Raw genomic sequence first — 15733 nt, forward strand, 5'->3', positions numbered from 1 at the left:
CTGTAGGAAAAGCACTGGTCTGGTAACCACTAGGTCAGCAATTCAAGCCTACCAGCTGCTCTTGGAAACCTTATACAGGTTCACTATGACACAACAACACAAAACAACAACAAAACATGAAAATAAGTATTTTTTTTTAGTACATTATAAAGAAATACTTAGTTTAAAAAAAAAGCAATTGGAATTTAGAAAGGAATTATGGGGTTCCCAATGCTAATGCTGGAGTCCTGGTGTGGTGCAGTGGGTCAATGCGCTGGACTGCAAAGTAAGTTTGAACCACAAGGTCGGTGGTTCAAGCTCACCGCCTTCTCTTCTACAACCCTATACAGGGTCGCTATGGGTTGGAACCTACTCGATGACACTTAACAATCAGTTAAAAATGTCTGTCTTATCTAATGTTGCTATAACAGAAATACAAGTGAATGACTTATCAAAGAGAAATTTATTTTTTCACAGTTTAGTAGGCCAGAAGTCCAAATTCATGGTTCCAGATCCAGGAAAAGATTTTGTCTCTGACAGCTCTGGGGGAAATCATGTCTCTTGAGTTTCTGCTTCTGGGCAATCTTCTTATGCCTTACCAACACCAAAACTCAAATGCACTAATTCATCTACAGTCTTCCTATTCACTGTCCAGCTTTCACATGCATATGAGGTTATTGAAAATACCATGACTTGGGTCAGGTGCACCTCAGTCCTCAAACTGACATATTTGCTCTTGAATACTTTAAAGAGGTCTTGCCCAGCAGTCTTTCTGTAACGCAATATAACTTTTGATTTCTGGATTGCTGCTTTCAGGCTTATTAATAGTGGAAACCAGCAAAATGAAGTCTTTGACTATTTCTATCTTTTCTCCATTTATCATGATGGTATTTATTGGTCTGGTGGTGGTGATGTGCCATGGAGTCAGTTCTGATGCATAGCAACTTTGCAAAGGGTTTCTGAGGCTGTAAATCTTTACGAGAGTAGAAAGCCTCATCTTTTTCCCGCAGAACAGCTGGTAGTTTCAAGCTTCTGACCTTGAGGTTAGCAACCTGACTCGTAACCACCACACTGCCAGAGCTCCTTATTTATTGATGTAGTGGTGAGGATTTTTGTTTTCTTTACATTGAGGCTCAATCCATACTAAAGGCTCTGGTCTTAGATCTTCACCAGTAAGTATATTTTAAGTCCTTTTTACTTCAGCAAGCAAGGTTATATTCTTTATGTATTGCAAGTTGTTAATGAGTCTTCCTCCAGCCCCGATGCCATGCTCTTCTTCATATAATATAGCTTCTTGGATTATTTGCTCAGTATACAGTTTGAATAAGTATGGTGAAAGAGTATAACACTGATACACACCTTTCCTGATTTTAACGGCTTCATTCAATATTTGCCCACAGAATCCTACAATATTGCCATTCAAGGCTTGAATTCGTTCTTCAGTTCTTTAATCTTTAGAATTGCTGAGCATGTTCTTCCCTTTTGGTTTTCTAACTCCAGATCTTTGCACATTTCATCATTTCATTGTAATACTTTGTTTTCTTGAACTGCCCTTTGAAAAATTCTGTCCAGCTCTTTTACGTCCTCATTTCTTCTATTTGTTTTAGCATCTCCACATTGAAGAAGAAGTTTTAGAGTCTCTTCTGACAACCATTGTCGTCTTTTCCTTCTTTTTTTGTCTTCTTAATGACCTTTTGCTTTCCTCCTATATGATGTTCTTGATGTCATGCCACAACGGTTCTGTTCTTTGGCCATGTGCAGAATCTGGTGAAATGTAAGTATATCGTATGGGAAGGAGGGGAAACAAGAAACCAATCTTTTAGACAGAGTAAAGAATGTAGCAAAATTTGGAGCAAACAGAATGCCAAATTTGGGGGGAGAATCCCTATGTGTTCTATGCAATGAAAACATTTGTGATTTGCTTCCATAGAGTTTGTTGTTGTTGTTATTGTTAAGTGCCATTGAATTGTTTCCAACCCATAGCGACCCTGTATAGGGTTTCAAAGGAGCAACTGGTGGATTGAACCACTGACCTTGTGGTTCAAACTGAGATTGCAGTCCAGCGCTTTAATCCACAGCATCACACTAGGATCCACAGAACCACACCAGGACTCCATAAAGATTGTTGTTGTTGTCAAGTGCCATCGATTTTGTTCTAACCCATAGTAACCCAGTATAGGATTTCCAAGGAGTGGCTAGTGAGCTCGAACTGCCAACCTTGTGGTTTAAACCGGCCTTGCAATTTAGGAAACCGTATGGAATCACTCTAAATTGGAATCTATTCCACAACACACAAGTAGCTGTGGGTTTAATTTAGGGCTAGGGGTCTTTGTGCTGCTATGGTTAAAACTGAGGTTAAAGTTGCTAACCAAAAGATAATTCAAATCCACCCATCACTTTTCCAAAAAAAGATGTGGCAATCTACTTGTGTAAAGGTTTGTAGCTTGGGAACCTTCTGGAGCAGGTCTACTCTATCCTATAGATTATCCATGAGTCAGCATTGACTTGATGGTAGTAGGTTTGTTTTTGTTCTGTTAACTTCATGAAAGGTGGACAATATGATAGATGAATCTGGAAAGCTCAGTAAAAAAAAATTAATTTACCTTAGACTATGACTTGGTAATAAATATTTATCGGAATGATTGATGCATTTTAGCCAAGGGAGTTACAAGTCCATGTGATCAGTTTTGCATTGTGACAAATGGTTTGGAAAGGAGAAAGTTTGCCCTATTTGACAATGAAAAGATCTTATTCCATTGCATTACTTTTATGAGTCTTTCTTTTCATATCTAAAAAGAATAATAGGGATAAAAGTAGCTACATTTTAAATGTTTGTGCAGATTAGAGATTACATATGTAAAGAAAATATTATTGTGCCAATAATTTACTAGATCACTGTACCCTCACAGACATTTTTCTATGGGAGTATTATTTTTTCCATCAAATATAGTTCCTCTCTCTCATGGAAATCCAATCTTTCAAATGTGCATTAAGAATGGGAGGTAGGTGGTTCACGGATACATTTATCTTCTTTGAAAAGGAAACATGTCATTTTGAAATAATATTTTAAAAGGGCAGATTATATATTGACTATATTATGCAGTTTAAGGGTCCTGGTGTGGTGCTGTAAGATAGGTACTGGATTACTTATAAAAAACTGGTGGTTGTAACCTACCAGCTGCTCCTCGGAAATGCTATACAGGATTACTGTGAGTTGGAACTGACTCGACACTTATCAATAACAACAACGTGAAGCTTGAACTAAAAATCCAGGCACAAAAGTGATTCTGGAAAATGAAATTCTGCTATTTTGCCAGACAATAAAAAAGACAATATATCTGCTAGAGTGAACCTAGTGAAGAATGCTTGCTGGCACCGAGCAGATCTAAATATATTTTTGCAGGTGGTTAGATTGTTGGTTTCCAAGTTGGCTTGTCTTGGTGAATTATATTTAAGTGTGAAGATGAGCCACAAGGTTGTTGACATTACCAGTCACCCTTTCTTGGCTGTAATTTTTGCAAGACAAAGTCAATGAACTAGATAAGCTAAACCATGGAAGTGTATGTTTCCATAAGTGTGTGTTTTTTTAATTTTTCCTCCTACATCCTCTTCTGTGTTTGGTTTATGTCCTCTCACTTAGTACTAAATGCCACAAAGACACAGGGGATAAAAATGCTTCTTCGTAAACACTTTCCATTTGACCTTAAATTAGACTTTGAAGGAGAAAAGAGCATTTCAAATGTTTCCAGATTAGTAAAATTCTATGTTGATGCTTTAATGTTCTTTTTTCAAAGCTCTACCTAAGGAAATGATCAGAAAATTAGCCACTGGACAGACTGGTTGAAATTGTCTCCCTGATAGAACACGGCTTTAATTTCAGGCAAATTTAACTATGTGATTGAGTGGCAATTAAACCATGTAGAGTCTGCTAGTCGTGGGTTAAAATAATTTGTAAGGCTTAATTAATTGCTACAACAACTGATAGCCCTGTCAAATTGACAAGTAAGTTCATTGATCTTAAAATTCAGCTGAGCTCAAGAAAAAGACGGACAAAATCATTTGTAGACTGTGAAGGAGAGGCAGTTAGTGATAAGAAATGTGTATGAAGGTAAATGGTAAGCCACCAAAAGAGATCAGAGACAGTATTTTCCAAGAACTATCCACAGCTCTTCAGAGACAAGCCCCTAGGAATCATATGTCTATCTTTTATATATTGTATATAAAGGGTTTATTTATTTATTTTAACCTCTCTTTGATGGCCTTCTACTTTTTAGTGTATATTGAATGTATGATAAATATATCAGATTCTGAGCCAAGTCTCATAGCTTTAATTTCAAGCTACGAGAGCATATGGACACGTACATACAGCATGAATATTGTTACGTGCCATTGGGTGGGTTCTGACTCAGTGACCCCTTGTAAGGTTTCTGAGGAGCAGCTGGTGGGTTTGAAGCACTGACCTTGTGGTGAGCAGTCCAGTGTTTATCCTGTGGTGCCATATAGATAACTAAAAATCTTCTTTAAAATGAACTACAGGCTCCTCGATTTCCACATTGTCTTCGTAAGGTTGAAGGAGGCTGCTGCATTCACCTTTTTGAATGGAGGGCAAATGCGATTTGTGTGTTTGTTTTTCTTTATCCTGTAATCTGGGGATATTTTAGAAACTGGAGGCTACCTGACACCAAAGTAGCATGTCATCCCTCATCGAGTTTCACTTATCTTCATCTCATGGAATGAGAGACAAAAAAAAAAAACCAACAGGAAATATTCCCATTTCCTCCATGCTTCATAAATGAGAAAACCCAGTCCTTGAACTAAGAGACCAGATTGTGGCACATGATTCCCAATAGGTCCAGGAACAAACTATTAAGAGGGCTGAATAATCACATCAGCCAAAGTATATTTTGTAACTTTGCAAATAGCTAGGGAGTATGTAAGAAGTGTGGTTGTTCCTGTGTGCCATTGAGACAGTTCTGACTCATTGCGACCCTGAATAGGCTTTCCAAGGCTATACATCTTTACAGGAGCAGAAAGGCTCCTCATTCTCCCATAGAGTGGCAGAGATTCAAACTGCTGACCTTGTGGTTAGCAGCCCAATGCAGAATCTGAAGTACTAAATGAGAAAACAATTATTAAAAAGAATGACAAGAATATTTACATTTAGTGAGGCAGTTCTAATCACAAGAATCAGGATAAAACTCAGATATTTTGTATTTGCCACTTTTTATGCATCACATCTTTTGACTCCCGTCTCTAGGGCATCTGGCCACTTCCTACACCTCAGTCCATTCTGTCTATTGAAGCATCCTGAGTCAAATGCTGCTGCTCTGTGCCATCAAGTCAGTTCCAACTCTAAAGGTCCCTGGATAGGGTTTCTGAGGCTGTAACTCTGTATGGGAGCAGAAAGCCTTGTCTTTCTCCCATAAAGCAGCTGGGAGATTTGAACTGCTGACCTTGAGATTAGAAACCCCACATGTACCCCATTACACTGCCAGTGTTCCTTATAGAGTAGTAATTTTGAATGAGCTTCCTTGTGCCTGCTTTCTGGATGCCCAGATTATACATAATTCCTTGCAAATATAAAACAAAGAAAGTAAATTAGAATTGATTCCTGAAACTTATAGCATATTACCCAGGACTTCGTAATTGCTGATGTATTTAACCAGGGCAAACTATTTAAAGGGCCATAATGTTGATTCTATCTTCCATTTCTAAAGAATGGGTTTACAAGGTTAACATGGCTGAAGTTTGCTCCAGATAGGCTGTCTGCATTTGTCTATTTTCATGCATTGATACCTCTTTTGCTTTGGAGTAAGAATCCTTAGTTCTAGTGAATATTTTCATATTCATAACTACAGTTATTAACAGCTTCAATAGCTGTAGCATGGTTTAGAACCTACAGGCTATATTGCTCTCTCCTTTATCCATCTCGTCTATTCCTTCAGAGTCATTTTGCCTAAAGGACTTCTTTCCACTGGTGTGAAACCAAAGTTCTTATTTTCTGTTTGAACTGGTAATATGCTCCTTTCCTTCATATCTATCTTTCCAGTGGGATGATTTAAATCTCAAAGGAAGAGTCAAAATCTACTAGAAAGAAATGTACTGGATCCTTCTGAATCTTTACATAAATACATATAATTTCAATAGAAATTTAATCTTAAAAAAGCAGGATCAATGAACTAAGGACTAAAACCAATGAACTAAGATAAAACATTTCCAAACACTAGGATGAATGATATTTTCTGGTTCTTGAGAGTGCTTTGAAAATGTAGTCGAGCTCCTTTGGATGTGGCACATTCAAGGCTATATATACACTTGGAGAAAAAAACATCGATAATGAATTATATCACTATATTTTCATGGCTACTTGATTCATTTTTAGTGTACTCTTGGGATAATCTTTTGCAACCATAGCCTAATCAATTAAAGGAAGGGGAAATATGACATTCTCAGTTTTGTTGTTAGGTGCCATCTAGTTTGGTTCTAACTTACAGTGACCCCTACAACAGAAGGAAACTCTGCTTGTCTGGGCTATCTTCACAATTGTTGTTATGTTTGGGCTCATTGTTGTAACCACTGTGTCAATCCATTCCATTGGGGCAGAGAGTGGAGGGTTTCCTCTTTTTTATGACTCTCTAATTTACCAAGCATGATGTCCTTCTCCAGTAACTGGTCACTCCTGTCAACATGTCCAAAGTCTTTCCATACTTGTTTCTTAGGAAGATCTTCTTCCAAGACACATCTGTTCATTCTTCTGGCACACTTTTTCTGGTAGTTTCAATATTCTTCACCAACACAATAATTAAAATGGATCAATCTTTCTCCAGTCTTCTTAACAAACACTTACTAGGAACTTCTAAAAACCCAGAAGTATCTTCAATATTAATACTATAAGAACAATTTAAACATAGTTTCTAGATTCAAACACTACAACTAAAGACTAGAAGAGCTTTGCTATGACATCATGGACACCATACAACAAGAAAGAAAAAGGTCATTAAGAAGAGAAGAAAGAAGGAAAAGACCAAAATGGAAGTATCAAAAAAATTTTGGTGCTAGAAAAATAATTTCAAGAGGTAGCATATGACCAAAAAACAATCGTACTGATGGAAGAAGTTCACGATGCATTGAAGGCATTGGTAAAGTACAAGGCTTTAGAATCGATGGAATACAAATTGAAATCTTTGAAAAAACTGATGCAGCACTGTAGGTATTCATTTGTCTATGTCAGTGGTGGGGATCTTTTCTCTGGCAAAATTTATAACATCATTTATGGACCATACACAATTATCAACTTAAAAATTAGCCTGCTATATTTGGTCAAACATTTAATTAACTCACCCCTAATATGATGTTGTAACTGTGATTGCCTTGGCAAGGCCAAATCAGATGATTTTATGGACCTTATATGGCCCATGGGTCAGATGTTCTCCAGCCCTGGTCTATGCCAATAAATTTGGAACACAGCCACCTAGTCAACTGATTGGAAGGCATCCATTTTTGTGCCCATTCCGAAGAGAGGTGACTCAACGGATTGTAGAAATCATTGAACAGTATTATTACTATCACATGCAAGTAAATTGTTTGCCAAAAAGGTTACAACAGTACATTTCCAGGGCACTACCAAAGGTTCAAGATGGATTCAAACAAGGATTTGGAATGAGGGATATCATAGCTGATGTTATATGGATCTTGGCTAAAAGCAGAGACTATGCAAAGACTTTCAAATGTGTGGATCATGACAGGTTATGGATAACATTGCACATAATGGGTGTTCCAGAATACTTAATTGTTCAAAAAGAACAAGGGGACACTGAATGGTTTAAGATGAGGAAAGGTGTGAACTGGGATTGTATTCTTTACCACATATATTCAATCTGTATCTTGAGCAAATAATCTGACAAATTGGATTATATGAAGAAGAATGTGGCCTCAGGGTTGGAGGAAGACTCATTAACAATCTGTGATATCCAGATGATATAATCCTGTTTGCTGAAAGCAAAGAAAATTTAAAATACTTACTGATGAAGATCAAAGACCACAGCCTTCAGTATGGATTACAATTCAATATAAAGAAAACAAAAATACTGACAACTGACCAATAAATGACATCATGATAAGTGGAGAAAAGATTGAAGCTGTCAAAGACTTCAGTTTGCTTGGATCCACTATCAAAACTCAGTCAAGAAATGAAACAACATATTACCTTAGGCAAACCTGTACACAACATCATTTTAAAGTGTCAAAGAGCAAAGATGTCAGCCATTGTATTTACAATAGCCTCACATACATATGATGAAGGAATACTGTAGAAGAACTGATGAATTTGACTTATGGATAACAGTTCAATATTTTTTTTATAAGCTTCAAGTGATAGGATTAAGAAAACAATTGATAAAACTTGATTCTATGTGAGCAGTAAATTTTTAACTGAGGCAACCTAGTGGCAAGTGCTGGCACCCTTCCACTGAGAAAGGGGAAACCAGTCCTATGAGCATGTTTGAAAGCAAGATGCAATTATAAGTTTTTGTTTTTTTTTTCTTTAAATATGTGGAGTTTGATATATATTTTTGGAAGTCCAAATGGAAATGTCTAAAAATGCACTTAAATGTATGGAAATGAATTTTAGAAGAGGGAGCTAGATCACAGATACATATTTAGTATCATCTTATGTGTTGGGCTGCTAACCACAAAGTCGGCAGTTGAAGTCTAGCAGGCTCACCATGGGAGAAAGATGAGGCTGTCTGATTCTGTTAGACTTAGAGCCTCAGAACCCCATTACAGGTTTGTTATGAGTTGGAATCAACAGCAAGGCACACTACTATCACCTCCACATTTTAGTAATAATTTAAAATATAAAGCTGAGTGAAGTTTCCACAGAGACGAATACATTTTAAAATATACAATAAAAAACAGAGCATTACAGGAAATATACTTGTGAGATCTGAGCAGATGAAGTGGAACTGGTGAGGAAGACTAAAAAGACCAATTACAGTGATGATAGTAGTTAGTAAGAATTAGATGCTTAGTATATAGTATACATTATTGCATGCTTTAAGTATGTTAATTCACTTAAAGGTTATACACTATATAGGATTGTTATTCATGTTTATTTGACGATGTGAAAACTAGGATTCTGAGATGTTGTAAATGAGCATAGATGTCACAGCTAAGACACGGTTGGATTTGGATTAGGCAAAGATGCCTGCAAAAATATTTTCTATTCCAAATGTTCTTCTAGAAACTTGCCTCTCTCCCATGAAGAGGGGACGTCTTTGCTTCATCCTTTTGGATCTGGGCTGCTTCTGATGTCTGCCTCCACCAAGAAAGTATGTTAGACGTGGCATTATGTGACTTCGGATGCTAAGTGATCAAAACATCATGTACTGAGAGAACAAACAAGATGGCGGATCAAGTAGCAGTGCAGTGAGGAGGCCCGTCAGCAACAACACAGAATACCGGACCATGCAGGCTCAGGGGATGGTCCAAGAACTCTGAACCACATATAAAAGAATATATAGATGATTGGAAGGCTTACAGCTGGGGGAATTTGTAGCAGAAGCAAGAAATCCATTGCTTTCTAATCCAAGATACTTAGCTGCTCCTGGAGTCACCATCTTGAATGAGAACAAGTGGGGGAAGGATCAGAGCAGCCACAGACTCATGACCGAACTGCAGAGATAAAGGTGTGGATATTCTTTTTTTGGTATCTGTTCATTGGTCTCTCACTGTCTGTGTACCTCCATACAAGTTATTAGAAGGGGTTCCTGAGTAAGTGGACACCCTACCCCAACCCCAGAGGGTTCTTCTACATATATGCACAAATCTCCTCAAAATTTAAAGAGACAATTTCCATATAAAATTAAATGGCAGCACAGAACAGCCACAGGTGTCCCTGGACTGTTTATCACCAGGAAAAAGGCCTCAATGGGGGTTGTAGAGCAGGACAATCAGACTAAAAAGGAAATAGGCTGAAAATTAAATCCTAAGTTGTGTCATAACCAGCAACAGTGGCATCTTGAAATTTCTCAGGAAGAAGAGTGAAAAAAGAAGCCCATTTCCTGATCACATCTACCTGGAGGCAATCAGAAAGCATAAAAAACACCAAAACACACACCCATCTAAGTATTAAGTCCACAGCTAACTCCTGAATTAAAGAGTTAGAAGCCAGAACTAGAGAGCTTGAAGATAAATCTGTTAACACTACTAAGATAGAAGAGCAAGCACAAAAAAGGATACAAAACTCTGAAGAAGGCCTAAGATTCATGTTGGACAACATGAAAAGGATTAACTTAAGAATTGTTGGCATTCCAGAACAGGAAGAATGACGAAGTCCACAGAAGAGATAGTTGAAAAGCTTCTGGAAGAAAATTTCCCTCACATCCTGAAAAACAAAAAGATAAGCATTCAAGAAGCTCAAAGAACCCCAGGAAGGATAGACCCTAAAAGCAAATCACCAAGACATATCATAATCAAGCTCTCCAAAATCGAAGATAAGGACAGAATCCTGAAAGCAGTTAAGGAAAAAAGAAGTGTAACATACAAAGGCAAGCAAATCAGATTAAGCTCAGCTCTCTCAGTAGAAACCATGTAGGCAAGAAAGCAACAGGGAGACATATATAAAACCCTGAAAGTAAAAAAAAAACAAAAAAAAAACAAAAAACCTGCCAACCAAGAATCCTCTACCCAGTAAAGCTGTCAATCAAATATGATGGTGTAATCAAAACATTCCAGGATAAATAGAAGCTAAGGGACTTTGCCAAAGCCAATCCTGTGGTGAAAAACATCCTAAAGGGAGTTTTGTGGACTGAGAACCAATAAGAACAGACAACAACTGGAGATTGATGTACATTGGCAGTATCACCCTGAACTCAATCAACAAATGAAAGAGTCGAGAAGAGAATAAAATTATAAGAACAGAGGATCTGGGAGATCAGTCTATGATCAAAACAATTAGAATGTGAAAGAAGGTAAACATGTAGGAACAGAGATCCAGGTGGTGATATGGTCAGGTAGATTACAGGATAAAATAGACTGTCTTAAATGGTGGGAAAACTTAATGGAATATAAAGTAACCACAATGGTGGGGTTGGGGTGGAGGATTTAGTTCAGGTGTTGGGGAGGGCAACACAAGAAGGGGGAGGAGGTGGAAAAAACAAGATAAATAGGGAACACTGAACCAGGTTTGCATGGCCTAAGTGGGACAGAGGTAAACAGTGATGCATGCTCAACCTTGGAACAACAGGGCTCTGTGAAACAGGGCTCTAAGCATAGTTTGAAGAGGGGAATGAATACTAAGATGCTTGACTATCTTATGAGTATTGGTTTCCCTTGCCTACTGTTGTAAAATAGACACTTGATTGGGATAGAAAGGAATGTTTGGAAACATTATTACAGAAAACTGGCAAGCCCATATTCAGCCTATAACTGATTGGAAGGGGTTTTAGAAATTGCCCAGGGAAATAGGCCTCTTGCAAAGCCTTTGCAGAGTATAACACTTTAGGTAGAATCCTGATTCCCATCCAGAACCTTCTGAGGTGGGACATTCCCACTAGCAAGGACAAGCAGACTAGCCTGGAATAACTTGAGTGACAGAAGATACATCTTCAAAGAAAGATCATCAGGAAAAACCCAAAACAAAATTGTCAGCATGACTGGATACCACAAGAATAAGCAAGCTGTTTTCCAGGAAGCCATCAAGGCAAGCAATCAAGATCCTTTAGGAAAAACTCCTCTCTAAGGCTGAAACTCAAAGGGAACACTTGAGCAGGCATATAAACTTGCTGGCAACCACACTGGTCTACTGGTGAGTGCAAGAGGCAGGAGGGCAGCAATGAAGAAATGGGCTGAGTTCAACCACAGTCCATTGACTCCTGTTGATCTGGAGATGAGAGAGAGAATAGGAAGGGTTGGTTGGTCCAAAGTGTGGTGAGACCTGGGGACATCTGGGGACAAGGACATAGCCACAGAAGCCTAGAGCTGAGGGTAAAGTATCCAGCTGATATGAAATGAGGGGAGATGCACAAGAACACCCAAACTTGCAGACAGTACCCTTTTGATGTAGCCTTGATGACTTGATAATCAGAACTCGACTAGAAGAAGATTAAAAAAAAAAAAATTAAATAAAGGAAACAAGGGTAAATTGCTACAATTTGGTGAACCGTACCTATACTCATGGAGGTAGTAACTCTAAATACCAATAGAGAGGGAAGGAGTCTTCACATTGAGTTATCAATGCTATTCCCTCTGTAGATAGGGACAGGCAACTTAGACACTGGGTACCTAAAATAGGGGGAGGAGGGCTATTAAGGCACGAAGTGACTGGCTTACAAAGTTCTTTAATGGAGTTAAGTTTTAGAGTGTGTGGGTGAAGGAAGAGTTCCCACTGAATAGTTTTCATCTTGTCTAGATGGGTTTGTTGAAAAGATATGGGGATAAGATTAGTATGATTCAACAGTGAACAATTCTAATGGCAGAAGTTTTGTAACAAAAACAGGGGAACAGTTAATCTTACAGTTTAGAAACAGAGGACCCTGGGACCATCAAGGGATAAGAGCACAAGCAGAATGCAGGACCTTATCCAGAGAACAGCGATGTCAGAGTCAGAAGCAGAATGGGGGACATAGATAGGAGGAGTGGTTAAAGACTCTAGATTCATTGTAAGAGAGGGATTAAAAGCTGGTGGCCAGGAGGCAGAGTTGCACAATGAGCCCTTTGGAGGTGTTGTCAGGTGCCATCGAGTCGGAACCGACTCATAGTGACCCCATGCATAGCAGAACGAAACAATGTCCGATCCTGGGCCAACCTCACTACCGCCACCACACTTGACGCCATCAATGATGCCACCTGGCTGATCCATCTCGTTGGGGGTCTTCCTCTTTTACTCTGACCCTCCACCTTACCCAGCATGACATCCTTCTCCATTGACTGTTCTCTCCGACAATGTGTCCAAAGTATGAGAGACGAAGCTTAGCCATCTTGGCCTCCAAGGAGCACTCTGGTTGCACTTCTTCCAAAACAGATCTATTGGTTCCTTTGGCAGTCCATGGCACTTTCAGTATTCTCCTCCAACACCACAACTCAACGGCATCAAATCTTCTACGATCTTCCTTATTCACTGTCCAGCTTTCGCATCCATATGAGGCTATTGAAAATACCATGGCTTGGGTCAGGTGCACCTTAGTCCTCAAGCTGACATCTCTGCCTTAGTGTTTTTTTTTTTTTTTAAAGAGCTAAAGTGAATAGTGAGAAATATTGTTAACTGATTATAATCATTGCAACGAAACAAGGTGTATGATTTGTTTAATATAATGGTCTGCCCTGTAAACTTTCACCCAATCCACAATTAAGAACCTTAAAAAGGGGGGGGGGGCAGGGATAGAGGTCAATACTGTTGACTGATGGTACATTGAGGGGATTGTAATCATTGCAATGAAGCAAAATATGATTTATGGAATGTAAAACTGATAATCTGCCCTGTAAAGTTTAACTCAATTCACAATAAAATCTTTAAAAACATCATGTTTTTCTCCTCATTCTATGGGAATGGTCACTTGTAGCAATAAATTTCATCCTGTGAGGAGGCTCAAGCAGAAGTTACAGAGATCCACATGGAGAGGAATTGTAACCTCTGGTCCATAATCCAGCCGAGCTCCCTCAAAGTAGCACCAATTTGTTAGCCCCATAAGTGAACCATGATAGCTGTTATTTTAAGTCATTAACTTTTGTGTTTGACTGTTGTTGTTGTTGTTGTTGCTGTCAGGTGCCATCGAGTCAGAACCGAGTCATAGCGACCCCATGCACAGCAGAACGAAACAATGTCCAATCCTGGGCCAAACTCACTATCGCTGCCACACTTGAGTCCATCAATGCTGCCACCTGGCCAATCCATCTCGTTGGACTGTTACACAACAATAATTAATTAATATATTTAGTGACCTAAAAGTGGGAGTTGCCATAAAACACTTAACATAGGCAACACTGGCATTTAGACTAGGCAGGGAAGGAAAGTTGAAAATGCTTTGAGAAGATGTTTAGTGAAACCCCAAAGAACCTATGGGTGAAGACAGAAGAGTCCTGGCAATGTGAGTGGAAATCTGATGAAAGAGAACCTTTGTTATATATTTATTGTTGTGTATTGAGAGTTTGTTATATATTCTGGATACAAATCCTTTGTCAGATGTGTGCTTTACAAATATCTCCTCTCAGTCTATAGCTTTTCTTTTTCATCACCTAAGAGTGACTTTTGAAGTGTTTAGTTGCCATTGTTATTAGCTACCATGAGGTCAGTTCAACTCATGCTGAACCCAAGTGTGCAGAGTAAAACTGATGCACAGGGTTTTAACACTGTGGCTATTGTTTTATGAAGAATTCCAGGACTATCTTATAAAGTGCCTCTCGGTGGGTTTGAACTGCCAGTCTTTTGGTTGGTAATCACTTAACCATTAACATCATTCAGGGAATCCATTTTTTTAAGATCCCAAGCTTTTAGTTTTGCTGAAGATTAATTTATTTCTTTTTTAAATTTTATGCTGTGTGTATTTAGTTTTGTATCTAAGAAATTATTGCCACATCCATGATTTCTTTCAGAAGTTTTTAATTAATTATTTTTCATTTATGTCTATAACTTACTTTGAGTTAATTACTATATATGGTGTGTCAGAGTCTCAACTAGATCCAGATTGTTTTGTTTTTCATGGATTTGCCATTATACCAGTAAAAAAAATTCTGTCTTCAATGAACTGTTTTTCCACATTTGCTGAAATTCATTTGACCAAATAAAAGTAGCTCCTTGACTCTCTATTCTAGTGTGTGAGGATAAGCCAAAAAATATTGCTACTAGGGTTCCAGTTCATACATGTATGAGTTTATTTCAAACAAAACGTACTTAAATGTATATCTGTATTCAGTGGATATCTTCAGACAAGTTACCTCAGTAATACATTCATCATAGTCTCCTTATGGTACCCTTCAGAACAGGCTTTTAAGGAGTTCTTCTCGACCCGTTAACTTCAAGGCAGAGAGGTTAGTTTAGAAGGTGATGGTGACTAACTTTTAGGACAGAAGGTAATCCCAGTGGTTTATTAACAAAGTTTTTTAAAAAGTAAAAATTGCACTTGTGAGAAAATGACTAGAAAACTTTCACTGAGAATTTTTTTTTTTCTATTATGACAATCACCTGCTCATTCCATTAGAGTACCAAAGACTGTCCTATGAGAATTTCATTGGTAAAGTTTAATCTATTCTCCCTGATCTTGTCCCTTCAGATTTTTACCCCTCAAGCACCCCCCCCCACAGAAAAAAAAACCTTAAAAGGAACATGATTAGAATCCCTCAAGGATGTCCAAACTGCCATTTTTCACATGGGATAAATTGATGAGTGCAGAATTTGTCAAGGAAGGGTGGTTGCTAAGTGCCATTGAGTCAGATACAACTCATAGTGGCTGGTGGGTTTGAACTGCCGATCTTGCAGTTAATACTCCATTGCTTATCCTACAGTGTCACACTAGGACTTCATGGAAGGATTATAGACATGGAAACACTGCCTTCAGAAATGTATAGACCTAGGTGGAAAATTTCCTATTCCATTGTAAGTTTGTCTTGTTGTGGTAGTTTGTGATGCTGGAAGCTACAGTATTGATATTTTGAATAACAGCAGGGTAACCTGTTGTGGAGAGCTTTCTGTAGAGTTTCCAGACTAAAACAACCTAGGGAGAAGGGGAGTGAACCACTTTTAATAGTTAGCCACTGAAAA

Source organism: Chrysochloris asiatica, unplaced genomic scaffold (assembly GCF_000296735.1).
Source record: "Chrysochloris asiatica unplaced genomic scaffold, ChrAsi1.0 scaffold00056, whole genome shotgun sequence".
NCBI lineage: Eukaryota > Metazoa > Chordata > Mammalia > Afrosoricida > Chrysochloridae > Chrysochloris > Chrysochloris asiatica.